This window comes from Peromyscus eremicus, chromosome 13 (genome assembly GCF_949786415.1).
Source record: "Peromyscus eremicus chromosome 13, PerEre_H2_v1, whole genome shotgun sequence".
Taxonomy (NCBI): Eukaryota; Metazoa; Chordata; class Mammalia; order Rodentia; family Cricetidae; genus Peromyscus; species Peromyscus eremicus.
Genome location: NC_081429.1, coordinates 26,325,643 through 26,342,608, shown reverse-complemented (window position 1 = coordinate 26,342,608; position 16,966 = coordinate 26,325,643). Strand labels below are relative to the sequence as shown.

The 16,966-nt window shown below is 45.1% G+C and overlaps 1 protein-coding gene and 1 pseudogene across 4 annotated transcripts in view; one reads left to right on the top strand and one right to left on the bottom strand.

Moving 5' to 3' along the window:
- Lpin2 (lipin 2) overlaps positions 1-6,331 on the bottom strand; it is a 79,121-nt gene extending 72,790 nt beyond the window's left edge. For 2 of the 4 annotated variants that reach the window (XM_059277904.1, XM_059277908.1), the window contains exon 1: positions 5,844-5,932. The gene's annotated coding sequence lies outside the window, so the exon portion shown is untranslated. Of the gene's footprint in view, positions 1-5,843; positions 5,942-6,249 lie in introns of those variants that run through there. The other 2 variants (XM_059277907.1, XM_059277906.1) reach the window with 2 other exon arrangements.
- A 2,225-nt stretch (positions 6,332-8,556) lies between these two features.
- LOC131923774 (small nucleolar RNA SNORA24) lies at positions 8,557-8,649 on the top strand (annotated as a pseudogene).
- Positions 8,650-16,966: the final 8,317 nt, after the last annotated feature.

The window sequence follows — 16,966 nt, the reverse complement described above, 5'->3', positions numbered from 1 at the left end:
TGAATTGTGAATCCTTGGGCAGTGTGGCCAGGAAGGTAAGGGCAATGGAGGGTGGCTATTACCATGGGGAATTGCCTGCCCTTCCAGAAACCTTTTAGCTTCAGTATTCTCACATAGAAAACAGGGCTATTATCTCAGCCTAGCTGGATTGTTGTGACTCTTTAGACATAATTAGTGTAAAGCTCTTAGCACAATGCCTGCCCAAAGAAGGTGCTCAATCAAAAGACTACAGTAGCAAGCACAGCTTTTACAGACACCAAGGCACAGCCTTAGAAGAGACTAAGTAGCAAGCATCTGTACCACCTGATGGACTAGGCCAGTGGACAGAGCATACTGAAACCTCAAATTCCGAGGTTCCATCTTTCAGGTCACGCTGGCTAGGTAGGCTACTTTGAACTAGGTAAGCCATGAGCCATTAGAAAATCCTATAACTGAAAAATCAATCCTTCCTAATAAGCATTTGTCCAATATACATTGTAAATTGAGTTTCTCTCTCTTAAGCTATCCTTTATATTTAACTGGATGCTCTGGCTATAATATCAAATAGGTGCCTCTTATTCACTGAAAACAAGGGCAAGAGATTTTAAGGAAACTTACTATGTAGATAGATGTTTTGGTATGTTTAAAAAGGAAAACAAAGGCCAGTGCCATCACTTTAAAAGCTTATTTCCCCAGAAGCTTCACAAAGCCCAGACAGTCTTGACTTACAGTCCTCCTAATAGAAGCAGACCACAAGGTTACACACTCAACCCCTGGGGAAAATATCATAACACAAGTCAAGGAGCTCCAACCCAAGGCTCAAATTCATATTAACTACCTGCATAGTGGGTGACAGCTCAAAAATCATGTAATCAAATCATCGGACAATTCTGTTTGTTTCAATCCTCATCAATGAACTTTTTGTTTAAAATTCTGTTAACTTTGTATTTAAAAAAGAAAAGAGGCATGGTGGAGCACATGGGAGGTGAAGAAGGAAAACCGGGAGTCTAAGGCCAGTCCGTACTGCATAAGACCCAGTTTCCAAAAAAGAAAAAAAGAAATTTAAAAACAGGTATTTAAGTAAATATTCTCGTATCAACTACTGCTTCCATTACATTTCAGAAATAGGTAAAAGCAAAGACTCAACCGGCCACTAAAGAGCTACTTGGTAGCACCCCACCCCTCCCTTCTCTTCCTGGACCAATCTTGGCACTTCTGAAGGACACTTTTCCCACCTGTAACTCCTCTTCTTTAATAAAGAAGACTAATGTAACCACTCAGATCCAATAGTTCTTCAATCTAGAATCTTCTTGTTGAAATACTGCTTTAAAAAAAAAAAAAAAGAACTAGAGAGAAATACCTCAGTAGTCTTTTTTCCCTTGGAAAGGGGACAGTTGTGAGCTGCCATGTGGGTGCTGGGAATTGAACCCGGGTCTACCAGAAGAGCAGCCCCTGCTCCCAACCACTGAGCCATCTCTCCAGCCCGAAATACTGCTCTTTAATCATGTTTCTTAAACTTCACAACTCTTGTCTCTTTAGGTTCCCACTAAATGCTACTTATATTTCAACTAACTACTGCTCCAAAAATAATGAAAGAATACTCCAGCCCTTGAAAAGTACCCCAATGCACTGAAGTAACACGTCTCTGCAAATGCCTCTGCTCCTTGCTAGCATTCCCCTGTCCATCCACCTCTGAGTCTCCTCTTCTCCCTTCAGAAGCATGTGCAATTGATACACCCTATCTCAATACACCTACTCCACAGGGATCAGCCCAACTTGCCACCAATCCGAAACTCCTACTTTCTCACTAGACTATGCCGTAACCTCAAGGACTAACTTCCCAAGATATGGACTCAATGTTACTGCTCCTTTTAGGTCAATGTCTACAGAAAGCAGAATGTCAGAAAGGTTAAGACAACCAAGTTACCCTAATAATGACTAACAACTGTGAGGAATCTACAGCTGATTCCAGAGAAATCCCAAAGAAGCACGGTGCACAAAGTAACGTAAGTCACCTTATGTGAAGGGGTTTAATGCCTAAAGCCAAAGTTAATCAAAATACAGGAAGGTGGGGGTATTAGTATCTGGGGAGGAAAAACCAAAAACTCTGAGAACTAAGATGAAAACCAGGAATCAATCACTGCATATTTTAGAACAGGGATGATAAGACTTGAAAACAACTAAGAATTTATAAACCACCACTTGACACTTTATCTGTACTTCTAGTTGGTAAAAATGAAGAGTTGAGACAATACACATATTACTAAGCAATACATGAAGTTAAGGGAATTTGGTACAAGAAGCAAGGGAAGACATGACATGAGATAGTCAAGTGATACTTAAGTTGGTGCTCAGTTATAGCTAATAAAATTTACTAGAGAAGTAAGGACCTTTGAAGAAACTGGTGGGTGAGAAAAGGAATCCATTGGCTGCCAATCCCCACCAGGTCTGCTCTTCTGGAAGCCAGTGTCTACCCAGCAAAGAGACAAAACCTACACCGGACGGTTCGTATTCAAAGTGTGTGTCGCTACAGGTAAGTACCAAATCACACAATTCTAAGCTCCAAGAGTAAGGAAAAGTGCCACCCTGCAAACAGATTTTAAAGGCTCCTGCTTCCAGAGCTGTTCTCCCCCACCACACCGCCTTGCTCAGTTGTGACCCAAATAATCTGAAAAGAATTCTAAGAGAATTAGCAATCAACTCGTACCTTGTAGTTACCTTAGTAACATCATTAACATCTAAGTCCACACGTAACCATCATTGAAAGCTAATATCCAAAGGCTTTCAGGGCAACAGACTCAAGGTCTGTGAGATGGTCAGCAAGGCACTCGCCAGCAAGCTTGACAACCTGAGTTTGGTGCCTAGAACCCCACCTGGTGGATTAACACTGGCTCCAGAAGTACAGGTACACACACACACACACACACACACACACACACACACACACACAAATGTAAAAAGTTGTTTAAAACAAGACTCAACCGTAGTCCACAATCAAATCAGAAAAGTGTTCATGTTGCTCTAAGTCACATCACAAGGTATGTACCTTACAGTGTAACACAGTTCATCTCCTAACACATTCTTGGTTTGTTTGTTTTGAGATAAGGTCTCACTGTGTATCCCAGGCTAGCTGAGCCTGGGACTGGTGCTCCTGCCTCAGAATCAGGCTTTCTTCTTTTTCTTCTTCTTTTTCTTTTCTTTTTTCTTTCCTCTTATCTCCTTCCAGATTGTGAGGAGATCATCAACTCAAGCTTCCTGCCATAAATAAATACCAGGGGCGAAGGTGAGGATAACAGATTAGAATGGCCAGGGCGGTATTCTGGCCATCCCACCACTACATACAGGTTGCTACCAACAGTTGGGGATCCCTACTGATTACATGTAGTCCCCAAGAGTGAGTGACTTTTTCCCTCATGTGTTCATCTTGAAAAATATAGGACCTAAACGTGTAAAGTGTTTGGTTACTAAAGTATACTGCTGGGGCTGGAGAAATGGCTCAGTAGCTAAAAAAAAAAACAAAACTTGATGTATAGCCATGAAGACCGGGGTCAGATTCCAGCACCACTGGTCTCTCACATACCTATTACCCTAGCACTGGGGGGCACGTGGAGACAGACTTGCTGGCTCACCAGTGTAACTGAATACATGACCTCAGGGAGAGACCCTGTCCCCAAAGAATAGGATATAAGGGAACAGAGGAGGACACCTGACTCATTTCTCTGTTTACATGCACACAAGTGCACACATTCACTTATGGTAATGGTAGGGGAGGTAGATCCCCAAATTGGTTAGCTGTTAGCAAAGTCAATAAGAAAATGTATTCAAATACTTTATTACAAGAGGTTTGTGATATAGCTCAGTTGGTAGTTACCTAGTATGCACAAAGACCTGGGTTCAAGTCCCAGAACCTGAACCAACTGCGGTAGCATACAATGCAAAGTTCAAGGCCTGAACTACCTGTATGAGACTGTCCCCAGACAACGAAAACTATTATCATCAAGACATCACCAGAGAGTTATCACTCCACACTGTATCTTCAAGCTCTTCCAATGTTTAATGAAACATAATTTTTATAGAATTCAGGCAACTTCAGCCCTGACTACAAACCTATGAGCTATTTCACCATGAAGGCAAGCGATAGGGCCAAAGACCCTGCATCTAAGCCAAGAGTATTAACTTACTTAGCAATGAGAGCATGCAGAGACAGCCAAAGCAAAGCTCCAAATAAACTCCTACACACAACACTGCCTACCAACCGGAAAGAGCAGGTACGCATCCTAGAGCCACTACTCCCAAACACACACAAGGTTACAGTCCCCGCAGTCAGTACAAAGGGTTTAAATCAAAAGACGCCAAGACTTAACTTAGATTTAAAACCTTGACAACAGGCTGCTATGCACCCAAGGGAGGCAGCAGCCCAGTCCACCTCCCAGCAAGAATGGTTCCATTCAATGTTCCAGGTCTGATGTATATTATGCATACAATACAAAAGAGAATAGCTGTTCACACAGTGATTCATGCTATATTTAAGCTGAATATTAATACTTAAAACACTACAAAATGTCCATGGTAATGTTCACTGGCCTAACTTAACCTTTGACCACCTCTGACCTGTGGCAACACCAAGATTACCCATCCATGGCATGCCATACAAGAAAATTTAAGGAAGATCCACTGGCTCCCAGTGACCTACAAGGACAATCTGCTTGCCGCTTCCTACGTTCATTCAACCAGCACCAAGCAAACCTCTTCTAAAAGCCAGCCTCTGTGCCTGGTAATGCACTGCTACTGAGGTCCTGCCTGCAGGGATTCTGTGCCCAGTGCAGGATACAGTCCAGTCAATGAACCAAGATTCACAATGCCAAGGGACGGGAACCAGCACACGGCAATACAAGAAACAAAGCCCCAGGCACCCTGTTATCCACTTCTAAACTGCACTCTGCGTTCAGGGGTTTTCAAAGGCTCCAGAGCCTCTAAGTATAGAACTTCTCTGTTGCATCTCAACTGGTGTGCCAAATACGAAAAGCAGAACCAGCCATTTCATTCCTGGCGGTCCACAGCTATGCTACCACCGCTTCAACATGAAGATCCTTGGGTCCGATAACACACAATCAAGAACACATTTAACTGGAAGGAAGAAGCCACCCACAGTGCCCAGCTTTGTTCTGTTCTAGTCTGCCTGGGTCTGGCCCGCGAGTGGCTGAACGTGCTCAGGGGGCAGGGCAGCCCAACTAGGGCTAAAAAAACACCTGTCTCCTCCAACACCTGGTGGCTGGCTGTGCTAACCCAGTCACCTGCCACACTTCTCGGTCTTACGCCAGTGAAAACAATCAACGTCACGACAATCAACACATAAACTAAATAACCGGCAAATAATCCTTTGGGATCATTAAATCTATTTTGATAGATTTCAAAATTGACCGTATGTTATCAAAATACTATAAACTAGTGAGCCGAGGTTCAGTAACAACTTTACCTGCATCCCTACTGCTGGGCAAAATAGCTTTAGCACCGAAGCAAGAGACTCGGTTTCAATTTTCAATTTTTTGAAGTCTCAAAAAATGCATTTAAAAAAAAAAAAAATACGTGTGGCCGCTTGTTCGGTAATCTCAGAGCCTCTCCAAGTATCCCAGCGTTCCAGTACTTTCTGAAAGCGAGGGCGATCTAGTTCCTAGTCTTGTTTTGCATAATTACGTCTTGGAAACGCCATCCTAAATTTGAATGAAAATAATTTTCTTATGCTAGGAGGGGGTGGATCCGCGGCGTTCAAAACTGGGCCGTGGAGCTCCGGCTCCCCACACCAATCAAGACCTTTCTCCAGGGCCCCCCCCCCCCGGGGGTCGACGGCAGCAAGGCTAACTCACATCTGAACCTGGTCCACGGCCTGCAGGAGGCAGCGGCGGGCCAGCCAACGGCCTGAAGGAATAACAGCACCTCGCCAGCCCCGGCAGGGGGATGGCCGCGACCGCGCGCCGGCGCCCCCTCCCCCAGGCCCGGAGCGTGGAAGGGGGGGGGGGGAGCGCAGACACGGCCGCGGCGGCCATCCCCCTGCCGCATCGCGGCGCGCCGGGCCCCGAGGACGGCAACTGAGGTGGCGGCGGGGGAGGGAGGGTCCCCTCGGACGCCCGCGCGTCCTCAGGCGGCGCTGCCGCGGCTACGTGGCCCCCGCGAGGCGAGGCCGCGAGCGGGGAAGCAGCCCCCCCGAGAACCCCCCGCGCGCACACACACACACACACACACACACACACACACAGACCACGGCCCGCTTACCTGCGGGCACCGCGCGCGGCCCTCACTCGGCGGCGGCGGCGGACGTTCGCGCGGCCCGGGCGGGCTGCGGCGAGAAGCGGGCGAGCAGGGGGCGGGGCCGCCGCCTCGGGAGCCGCGGGCCACAGCCGAGCCCGCCGGGCCTCATGAATGAGACGCGGCGGCGGCAGCGGCGGCGGCGGCAGCGGCAGCAGCGGCGGCGGCGGCCGAGCTGGCGATGGGCTGCGCGCACGCCCCGCCCCGCCCCGGCCACGTGACGCGAGCTCCTCCCCCTTCCCCAGGCCCCGCCCCCCTCCCTCCGCCGCGGGCCGTGCGCCGCGGGCCCCGGGCCCTGCCGGGAGAGAGCCGCTCGCCCGCCCGCGACGAGGGGGCCTCCGGAGAGGTTTTTTTTTTTAAAGTTTCCTCCGGTCCCTATGGCAACCTTGCGGCGCTGCGCGGAGGGGTTCAGAGCCCAGCTGCAAAAAAAAAAACACGCGTGCAAGGCGGTCCGTTGCACGATGGTGTGAAAACGTCATGCCCGTGTAACACGAGTGCACGCCGCAGATCTGATCACGGCAGAACCCGTGGTCTTGGCTTATTTCTCCTCCAAGCTCAGTTATAAGACCTCCTGTTTAAAAAGCACACTTTAAGAAACGGCTGCCACTGTGAGTGTTAGGGGCGTCCACTATTTTTTTTTGTCTTTTTTTTTTTTTTTTTTTTTTTTTTTTTTTCTGCAGCCGGTTCTTGTCGTGGGAAGTAGAAATGGAAGCCTACGGCTTCACTTCTAAATGTCTGTTCCTTTCTCCGTGTGCACAGCGAGCGTGAACATTCATACAGTCTCGGGGCCGTAGAAACATGCATTTGTTTATACAAACTCTCTCCGGGGTGGGCCCTGGACACAGCAGTTTCTTTACAACATGATGGGCATAGGCTATGCTGGGGCCCAGGAAACCAGTTCTCTCCACAGGGCACCATTCCCGTGTGGGATTCAACCAGGTTGACTCAGGGGTAACTAAGGCCCGACAGAGACGCCCTAACCTACTAGGAATTTTCGCTTCAAGGCGGCTTTTCATCTGATTCACTGGCGAAAGAAATTTTTTAAAAACGATTTAAACTTTCCAGTAACTGTTCGAAGGATCTTACTCCACTGTGGAGAAGTGCAATTAAAACCAGAGAAGGAACCCAGTCCTCAATTTCCAAGTCAAGACACTGGGAACAGTGGCACCTTCCTGACGGGCCCTTTGAATACTACACTTGATTCCTGTGGAGGGGCAGAGGTGACTTTCAGCATGGACTGTAGAATGCGCTGTTACGGTTTGTTTCCTAGCCTTTCATTCTCCAACTTGACTTTTCCTGTTTCTCTCGGGCTAGTCTCATTACCTCCTACCTTGGGAGAGGAATATTCTCAAGCTTCCTTCCTTTCATCATCCAGGAAGCCCTGGTCAAGCGCCCTTCCTCTGCCCCCACCCCCTCTGGGTTTGACAACTCACTCAGAAGGATTGGTTCACGTTTCTAGTGTGTTCCTCATTCTCTGGTGGCTGCCTGGTTTACACTGCCCCCGAGGCAGAGTAGGGACGAATTGAATATTGTTGAATGTCCCTCGACTTCCTGTACCTGATACCTGTGAAGTTGGGGCACACCCAGCTCTCCTCCTCGTCATTGCCCAAGTCTCATCTCACATTCTGACCCTACCACCTGCTGGTTTCATAGCCAGGAGCCTTTCCCCACCAATTGTCATTCTGCTAGTCTAGATGTAGCTCAGTTTTGTTTTTTGTTTATTTATTTTTTATTTTTTTTATGTATGTTGGTATTTTGCCTGTATGAGGGTGTGGGACCCCCTGGAACAGGAGTTATAGACAGTTGTGAGCTGCCATGTGGGTGCTGGGAATTGAACCTGGGTCCTCTGGAAGAACAGCCAGTGCTCTTAACCGCTGAGCCATCTCTCCAGCCCCTTGTTTTGTTTTTTAATCAGTCTTCTTCCGCTATTTCAAAGGAAGGAGGCCTTGTTGTACTTTATGTAGTTTGGTACAAGATGTTTTGTGCTATTTTGATGTTTGGTTTAAAAACGGACATCTCTCCAGGCAGGGGAGGCGCACACCTCTAATCTCAGCACTGGGAGGCAGAGGCAGGTGGATCTCTGTGAGTTCAAGTCCAGCCTGGTCTACAGAGTGAGATCCAGGACAGCTAGGGCTACACAGAGAAACCCTATCATGGAAAAGGAGGAGGAGGAAGAGGAGGAGGAGGAGGAGGAGGAGGAGGAGGAGGAGGAGGAGGAGGAGAAGAAAAGAACGAAAGAAAAAGAATGGACATCAACTTGTTGGCTATGGTAGCCTCCCATTACAAGCCACGGAACAGCATATTCTTATTTATTGGCAAAGCTGTCTCCATTTATTTGGTGTCTGTTTATTTGCCCAAATAATATTCTTCAAGGTTAAGAAATAGAATGGACGTGCTTTGCTAAACTATTATTAAACTGTTTCTACGTAATACCTAACCTTATTGCTGTTACATGAAGAAAAACAAAAAACAAAAAACCCGCCAATGTATGAAGAAAACCAAAGTGATAGCGGCTAAAGTCTTGCATGGTATCTTTCAGTGCTCTTCACTTTAAATCTTGGAAAATGGGTGTTTTGAATATTACTCCTAATTGTGCTCCTGAACTTGCCTGTGTCCCATACGTGAGTTACTGACCTCAAATAGTGAACATCAACATGCATGTAAACTGCTCATGCAAGGGCACCTCAAACTTTAATTAAGCGTAATTTCCACAAAGATGTGTTTCAGTCTAATAGAACATCTGGAGCTCTAATGTATATCAGCTATCTTTCATGTGAGGTTAATTTGTCTTATTTTTCATCTTTAAGCTTAGTAAATCTGAGAAGGATTTAATAAGCTGTAAGATCTGTAAGGTTGTACTTGGACCATCTCCTTTTTTTTTTTTCCAGCTTAGGCGACACCCACCTTCAAGCTATCTGCTTATCTCACTGAGGCAGCATTACCAGGCCCAGCTACATAGAACAGCGTGAAGCTTCTCCTGCCTTTGAAAGCCTGCCCCTCTTCCACTCATGATACTGTCCAGGCTAAAGTCTCCAAGGCCCCTCTTGCAGCCAAACATAGTGGACTCCTTTTGGGACCTACATCTCATGAGACACGACCACCATTTCGTTCTTGAGGCTCCCTCCTACGTTCATCAGCTGAACACCTCTGAAATCTAAGAGCTTGAGCTGGGTCGCTTTCACTATCACAGCAAAGCCTACAGTGATGTCAGAGTCTCGTCCATCCTTGGCACTTCCCTTTGAGCCCGGTCCAGAATCTCCTATCCCAGCCAGTGGCACTGCCATCCATTTAGTGATCTTTCCCATGGCATGTCCATCCTGCCTCAGCATTTCTACTGTCTGGTGTTCTCTGCAGAATGGCCACAACAGCCATGGATCATATCCTCTTCATTTGCCCAATCTGTGGCCTCCCTCTGCTTACAGTAAATCTCTCCATCCCTCTGAAAGCCTAGCAAGGCCAAAGAGCTCTCTCCCCATCCCTCCAGTCAGTGATCCTAATCACCACCCTGTTGGTAGATCTGTCCTTGCCAATCCATTATCTTCAGGAAAAAGTCTTGAGTTCCCTAGGAGCACATCCAGAGTGCTCCCTTTTGCTCCAATTTTCTCTCCTGTTCATCTGTTCTGCATGCATCAGCCAATCCTTCTGCGATGCGGTCACTTTTCAGATGTTAACGTCCATATTCCTTGCATTTTCCTCTTTACAAGAAGTCAGCGGGCATGCCACCCGCTCAGGGAAGTCTGCGGGTGAGATGAAAAGCAGAAGTTGTCTGCAAGACGTTTCCTTTCTGCCTTTTATTTCCAAAACTGTAAAATTACCAAAGAACTCAAGAGGGAGAAGATGTACCTTTCAGGAAATCCTGGAAGAGAAGGCTTTCTCTGGAGTTAGGAGGGGAGGATCCTGTGCCCTCCTGTCTGGCAGCTCCCAGGGCAGGGTGGGGTGGGGAATGAAACTTCAGAAAAGCAGCTTTGTTGTTTGTGGCTTTGGCATTTTCCGGGTCAAATGACAACCCGCATTTCCTGTGCCATCACTGTATACCCAGCTCTTTTTGGTAAGGATATTCAACCGAGACTGAGACAAGAGTGACTTAAATCAGCTCTCACAGCTTGGAACTAGTGATGCTCCAGGACTCTGAAAGCTGTTTTTGGAAGGATATATTTTACTTTTAATTGACTCACAAGAGTGTAAATTTTTTACATGACATAGCATGTCATTTCAATACATATGGAAGAAGTGTAACGATTAAATCAAGAAAACTGGCACTGGATGGTAGTGTCGCACACCTTTAATCCCAGCACTCGGGAGGCAGAGGCAGGTGGAGCTCTGTGAGTTTGAGGCCAGACTGGTCTACAGAGCAAGACGCAGGATAGGCACCAAAACTACACAGAGAAACCTTGTCTCAAAAAAAAGAAAAAAGAAAAGAAAAAGAAAACTGGCTTATCACTGAGATGTTTAGTTTCTTTGTCTTAGGAACATTCATAATGTCTACAGGTAATTTTAAATACACAGTTCATTGATGTCAACCATAGGCATCCTCTGTGCCTTAGAACTCTAGAAGTTCTTTCTCCTATCCGGCTATATGTCTGTCCCTGTTAGCTCCCCTTCCTCTACCCCATCTCCCACATACCCTTCACAGTAACCACTAATGTCTACTTACTCTCCAGTCCCAAAGAGATCAGCACCCGCTTTCAGGTGTAAATGAGAATGTCCCCAAACCTTTATTTTAACCCCCAGTTCCCATCACCTTCTCCCAGTGGCTCCTACTGCCCACCCCCAATCAATGACTCTTTTTTGTGAAGCCCATAGGTTGACCACGTAGAGCAGCAATCATAGCTCTTCCTCAGTGCATACCAGGCAATCAATGAACACCTATTGACCAATAAAGATGGATTTATTTTTCTAGGACTATGCTTGTCTAGGGGATCAGACAATCTCTCCTACTAAAAGGAAAAATACAAGGTTGCTGCCTGGCTTTAGGGACAGACCTGCCTGTGGTGGCAAGGGAATGAAGAAAAGACAGACAGACAGTCAGAAATCTGGGATTGAGTGATCTGAGCTCTCAGTGGGAGAAACTGCATTACCCAGGAGGCTTGGCGTGTTCGCGACGTACGGTTGAACTTGGAGGCAGGGTTATTTCCCACAGCTGAACAAAGAGGTGAGGTTATTATGTACACATAAACAAGGAGGCAGAGTCTATGGTGTCCAGCCAGACAAAAGAGATAGGGTTAGTCTTCATAGAGAAGCCTCTGGAGGGGAGCAGTCAGTCTTCAAGCCCTGAACCTCTCAGGGAAGAAAGTTATGATGGACATTTTCTACACACACTGTCAATATCCACACACAGACCAAAAGGGAAGGCTATCCATTTCCCTCGGGTCTGAGGCTAGCGTCCTGTATATAGCTGATCCCGTAACAATAACATACATTCACTCAGGACCTCACACACTCAGGGATTCCTCCACCCTCGACACGAGGCAAAACGTTTTAAATACATTCTGGAAAAGTCTATGAATTGGCAAGAAACTAAGAAGTGAAGTAGCACCAAGACAGGATGAAGCCAAAGAGAGCAGAAAGTTTTCAGTGTTTGGCCTGAAGGGTATTTGCTAAACCTGGATTTTAACATTGCTTCTTGCAAGTCTGTCTTAAAGGGCAGAAGGAAAAGATACTATATGCTTAATAAAAGACCAGTAAAAATGGATCGCCAGAAGCAAAAGAAAAGAAAGGGGAAAAATAATAGGTTTTTTGCAAGCCCACTCCAAAACCTCACCAAAGTTGACACATGAGAGCCATAAAGCAGGAGTAGAAGCAGTTTGAATAATTTGGAGCACATCAATTAGAGTCTGTGAGCATAATACAAGTAAGACAAGATTTAATTTTTAAAATGTAACTAACCTGGTAGCGCAGGGTTATAATCCCAGAATTGGGAGGGAGAGGCAGGAAGATCAAGAATTTGAGGCCCGCTTGGGTATAGAGTAAAACCTTATCTCAAATGATAATAAAAAAATAATGAAAATTAAGTAAGAAAAGATAACTAGAAAAACTGATTGACTAAGAAAGAAAGCTGTGGTCAAGAAACAAAGCTGTATGGAAATATAGTAATGCTGCAATGTTATATATCGAATATTTGGTACTATATATTAAAGCTTCAGAAGCAAAAACTGAACAAGTAATTAATGAGAATTGTAAGAGAAACCTTTTGAAATGTAAAGAGCTTAAAGGCTAGAAAAAGAACAGCAAAACAAAGGCAAATAGAACAAAGTAATTAAGGAAAAATAATAAAACTGGAAACAAACACACAGCAGAAACAATACCTGCCCGAGTTTGTTTATCTAAGACTCATAAATTTACAATCCTTGTGGAAAACAATGAAGAGGGAAAAAAAAGGAACCTACCAGTGTAAATAACATAAAAACTATAATCACACACAATCTAGAAATTACAAAGAGAATGTTGTTTTTGTGCTAATTGATTTGAAAACTGAACAAGGAAGTCAGGACAGAGTCATAATCATGCAAGAATATCTATCTACACCAGTAGCTATTTTCCAGAAGGAAACGTTCAACCTGAAACAGTTCTGCGAAGACTTTTGGTCCAACACTGGACTGGTAAGAAATCAGTCTCATACAAGCTATCCCAGAGGGTAGGATAGGTGGCTTCTTTCCCAGTTCATTTCATGAAGCAAGTGTAGCATTCACACCAAAACCTGAGCAGAAGAGCATGAAAAAGAAAAAATCAAGTCCAATCTCACTCAGATACAGATGCAAAAACCCTGAACGATATTTCAGCATTTTCAACCTGGCGAAATAAGATATCATAACCAAACCTACTACAAGTTGGGCTACAATGAGAAAACCAATTAATGTAATTCACCACATTAAAGAATTGGTGATGATCTGAACAGACGCAGACATTCATTATCCACCCAGACCAAGTTCCCAGAAGGCTAGGAATGCTCTTTTGTTTGTTTGTTTTATAACACAGGCTCTCACTTTGACACCCTGGCCAGTCTGGACCTTTCTATGTAGACCAGACTGGCTTCACAGGGATCCACCTGCCTCTGCCTCCCTGAGTGCTAGGATTAAAGACAATTGCCACCACATCTCTCAGGAATGCTTTTCTTGAAGAAGGGTATTTATAGAAACCTTCAGAAAATATCACAGGTCACCCTTTCCTTGGAAACTGAGCACAAGTGTGGTGTTTGCTGCATTTTTGCTCAGTATGATATGAGAACCAAAGCAGTAGAGTGAGGTAAGAAGTAAAATATATCCAGATTGGCAGGGGGAGAATTACAAGGATGTGATGGAGTATGCACATATTCAAAAGAATATTAAAATAGTGAACAGAGTGTAAACCTTTAGAATGTTGCTAGATGTCAGAGTCAACATACTAAATCATTAGCATTTAAAAACAATGGCAATAAATAGGAAGTTTTTGTTGTTCTTTTGTGTTTTTAAAGTTGTATATTACTATTATCTGAGACAAATGGCCACCAGGCAAAGGTTCGTCACAGTTGGGTTTGTTGATGGTTGACATTCCCTCATGGCAGGAAGGACAGAGAAGGTCATGGAACCCTCACCCAGGCATCCAGCCATGCCTCTCAAACAGTTGTACGGAATTCTGCTCAAACTTGACATGGCTTTGGGAAGGGGCTGGAATATATAGGCAAGGAAAAACTAGGGGAGAGGACCTCTATCATCAAAGTTAGTGGAAGTCATCTCCCATGGTATATGCAGACCTGATGTGGCTGCTTAGAAACCACCCACACTCCTAACCATAACCCCTTGCTCATAGCTCTGTAAATAAGTCTAAGAAACTCATCATTGGTTTCCCTGAGTGAATGGGGAATTGTACCTTAGCTTGTTGTTGGGAGCTACAGGAGGAGGAGTTAGACATTGTTTAAATTTTCCCTAGGGAAGAAATTTTAGCAACAGATCTATTTAGAATGATATCAAGGAAGAAGGTGCCAAGAGACGAATCTAACAGAACACATGTCTGACCTTTATAAAGATCGTTCTAAGATCTCACTAAAGATCACGAAGAAGAACAAATGAGAGGATAATGTGCATGTGCATCTGCGTGTCTGTGTGTATAGGCTAAAGGTGCTGGGGTGAAAAGGAAAGACTTCAAGCTTGGCAAACACTCTGCCACTGAGCTACACGCCCTGCCCTTGAGCTTAGGAAACAGAGTTTTTCTTTTCTATCTCAGACTAGCCTTGAAGTCATGATTTTCCTGCTTCTGTCTCCTGAGTGAGGGGGTTATAGACACATATCATTATACCCAGCTAGAAATAACAGAAAGATCTCTATAATTAACCTATGGAGTCAATGCAATTACATAGAGGCCCATTCTCCAAGAAATTCTTAAAGAACATAAAAGTAAGAATTACCATGTAGCTATCAAAACTTTAATAAGGAGGCAGGATGGTATTGGTACAGGGATAGACAGAAAGATGAAATGCTTTAGTGTCAAGGAAGGGGAGTGAGAAAGGATAATGGGGACTGAATTTGACCAAAGTACATGACTTACATGCATGAAAACGTCATAACGAAATCTATTGTTTTGTACAATGATTATACACTAATAAACGCAATAGAAATGCCCGTGACAAACTTGTGGGTCATGACCCCTTTGGCAAACCTCTGTCTCCAAAAGTATTTACATGATGGTTCATAACAGTAGCAAAATCACAGCTATGACATGGCAATGAAAGTACTTTATGGTTGGGGGGTCACCGCCACATGAGGAACTGTATTAGAGGGTCGCAGCATTCGGAAGGTTGAGAACCACTGGTCTAGAGTGAGGCTCAGCGGGACAGCGGAGCCTTCCACATGTGGATGTTGATAATATACGCAGAAAAAAATGCCCACCATAGCTTCTTGTCCACTCCCCCATATTCTGGCCTGAAGACTGCTCCTGCCAAGATTGGCTAAACTTGTCTCCTTGGCCTGGTGTTATACCATAAGCTCTGCCTCCTTCTTTATCTGTATGCAACAACCCCGCCACCTTGTTCAGCTGTATACGATAACCCCACTCACTCTCTGTTCAACTGTATATAAAATGCGCTCTGAGCTTCTGGGTGCTGAGGCGTCTCCATCAGCCCGTCCCAGCCTTCAGTGTGTCTATGTGTTTGTCTTTTTTCCCCTCCCTCACTCCTGGGTGGTTTGAATGAGAATGGCTCCTGCGGGCTCATTTGTTTGAATACTTGTTTCCCAGCTGGTAAACAATTCGGGAAGAATTAGCAGGTGTGGCCTTGTTCAAGGAGGTGTGTCACTAGGTGCAGAATTTGAGCTTCCAGAAGACAGGCCACCTTTTCCAGTGTGCTCACTGCCTTGTCCTCGCAGATCCAGATGTGAGCTCTCTTAGCTGTTTCTGCCACCATGCCTTTGCTCTGCCGTCATGGACTCACCCTCTGAAAATGTAAACCCAATTAAATGCTTTCTTTCATAAGTTGCCTTGGTCATGGCGTTTTATCCTAGCAACTGAAACATAAGTTAACTGAAGTTAGTACCAGGAAGTGGGCTACTGCTGTGACAGATCTCACTATGTTGGTTTGTAGAGGAACATGGAAGACTTTGGGACTTTGGACTAGCAAAGTGGCTGAACACTGTAAGAGCTTAGCAGTCCATCCCAGTAGGAGATGAGAAGACAGTATGGCATAATGCTGAGGGCAACATGGACTATGGAGGCCCAGCTCAAGAGGTTTTAGAGGGGAACCATATTAGCAATGAACTAGAGACCACTTGGGATATTCTGGCAAAGATATGGCTGATTTCTACCCTTGTCCTAATTTGCCTGAGGTTAAATTGAAAAGTAATGGACTAATTTCTTTGGTGGTGGATATTTGAAGACAGCCCTATGCCGACTCTGTTGCTTGATTATTAGTAATCACTCTTATGAAGCGCTTAATGAAAAAGAGCAAGTAGAGGAGAAAGAAATACAGCATACATAGTTTAAAGAGAAAAACAGCACAAGGAAGTTTAACATTGAAGCCAAGGTTTGTGCTGAAAGACATACGGTTAATGAGAGACCTCATCAAAAATGGAATAAAGAGAGGGGTACCATCAGGGCGAGACCTCACTCAGCTAAACCTCCAACCTGTGAAAGGAAAAGGCCTAAGGAATCTTCTGCTTCTGAAAAGCAGCTACAAATGAGATTCATGAGTGCCAGGGCTCACCCCAAGTTGGTATTCAAACACGGCAGTGTCACCCACATGGTTCTGACTTTTAAGCTATGAATGATACACAAGTAGAGGGGTTGTAGAATCTTTCTCTGTGGTTAAGGAGAGCCACTGAGACTAGGCGTATGACAGGGGGGTGCCTGCATGGAGTTTCTGAGAGGCCATTGCATGAAGCTATGAAAGGGAAGCCTGGATTATATTGGAGACCCCAAGATGTTAGAGGTGTCAGAGCCCTGGGATATTCGCCAATGAGAGTCACATACATGGCGTGGAACCAGCTGGCTCCCCTCACATTGTAGTAATTTTAGAAAACAGTCTGGTATTTCCTAGACAGAAAGTTGACAGTCCACATCCACAAGCTGTTCCAGAGCTAGATTCCTGCCCTGGGGGATAACTGCACAAGCGTACACAAAGACGCACATAATAATATGGCAGGATTTCTCATAATTGCAAGGAGCAATCCATTATGGTGGGACTTTCGACTGTTGTGTTATCACACAGCCAAGCACTACT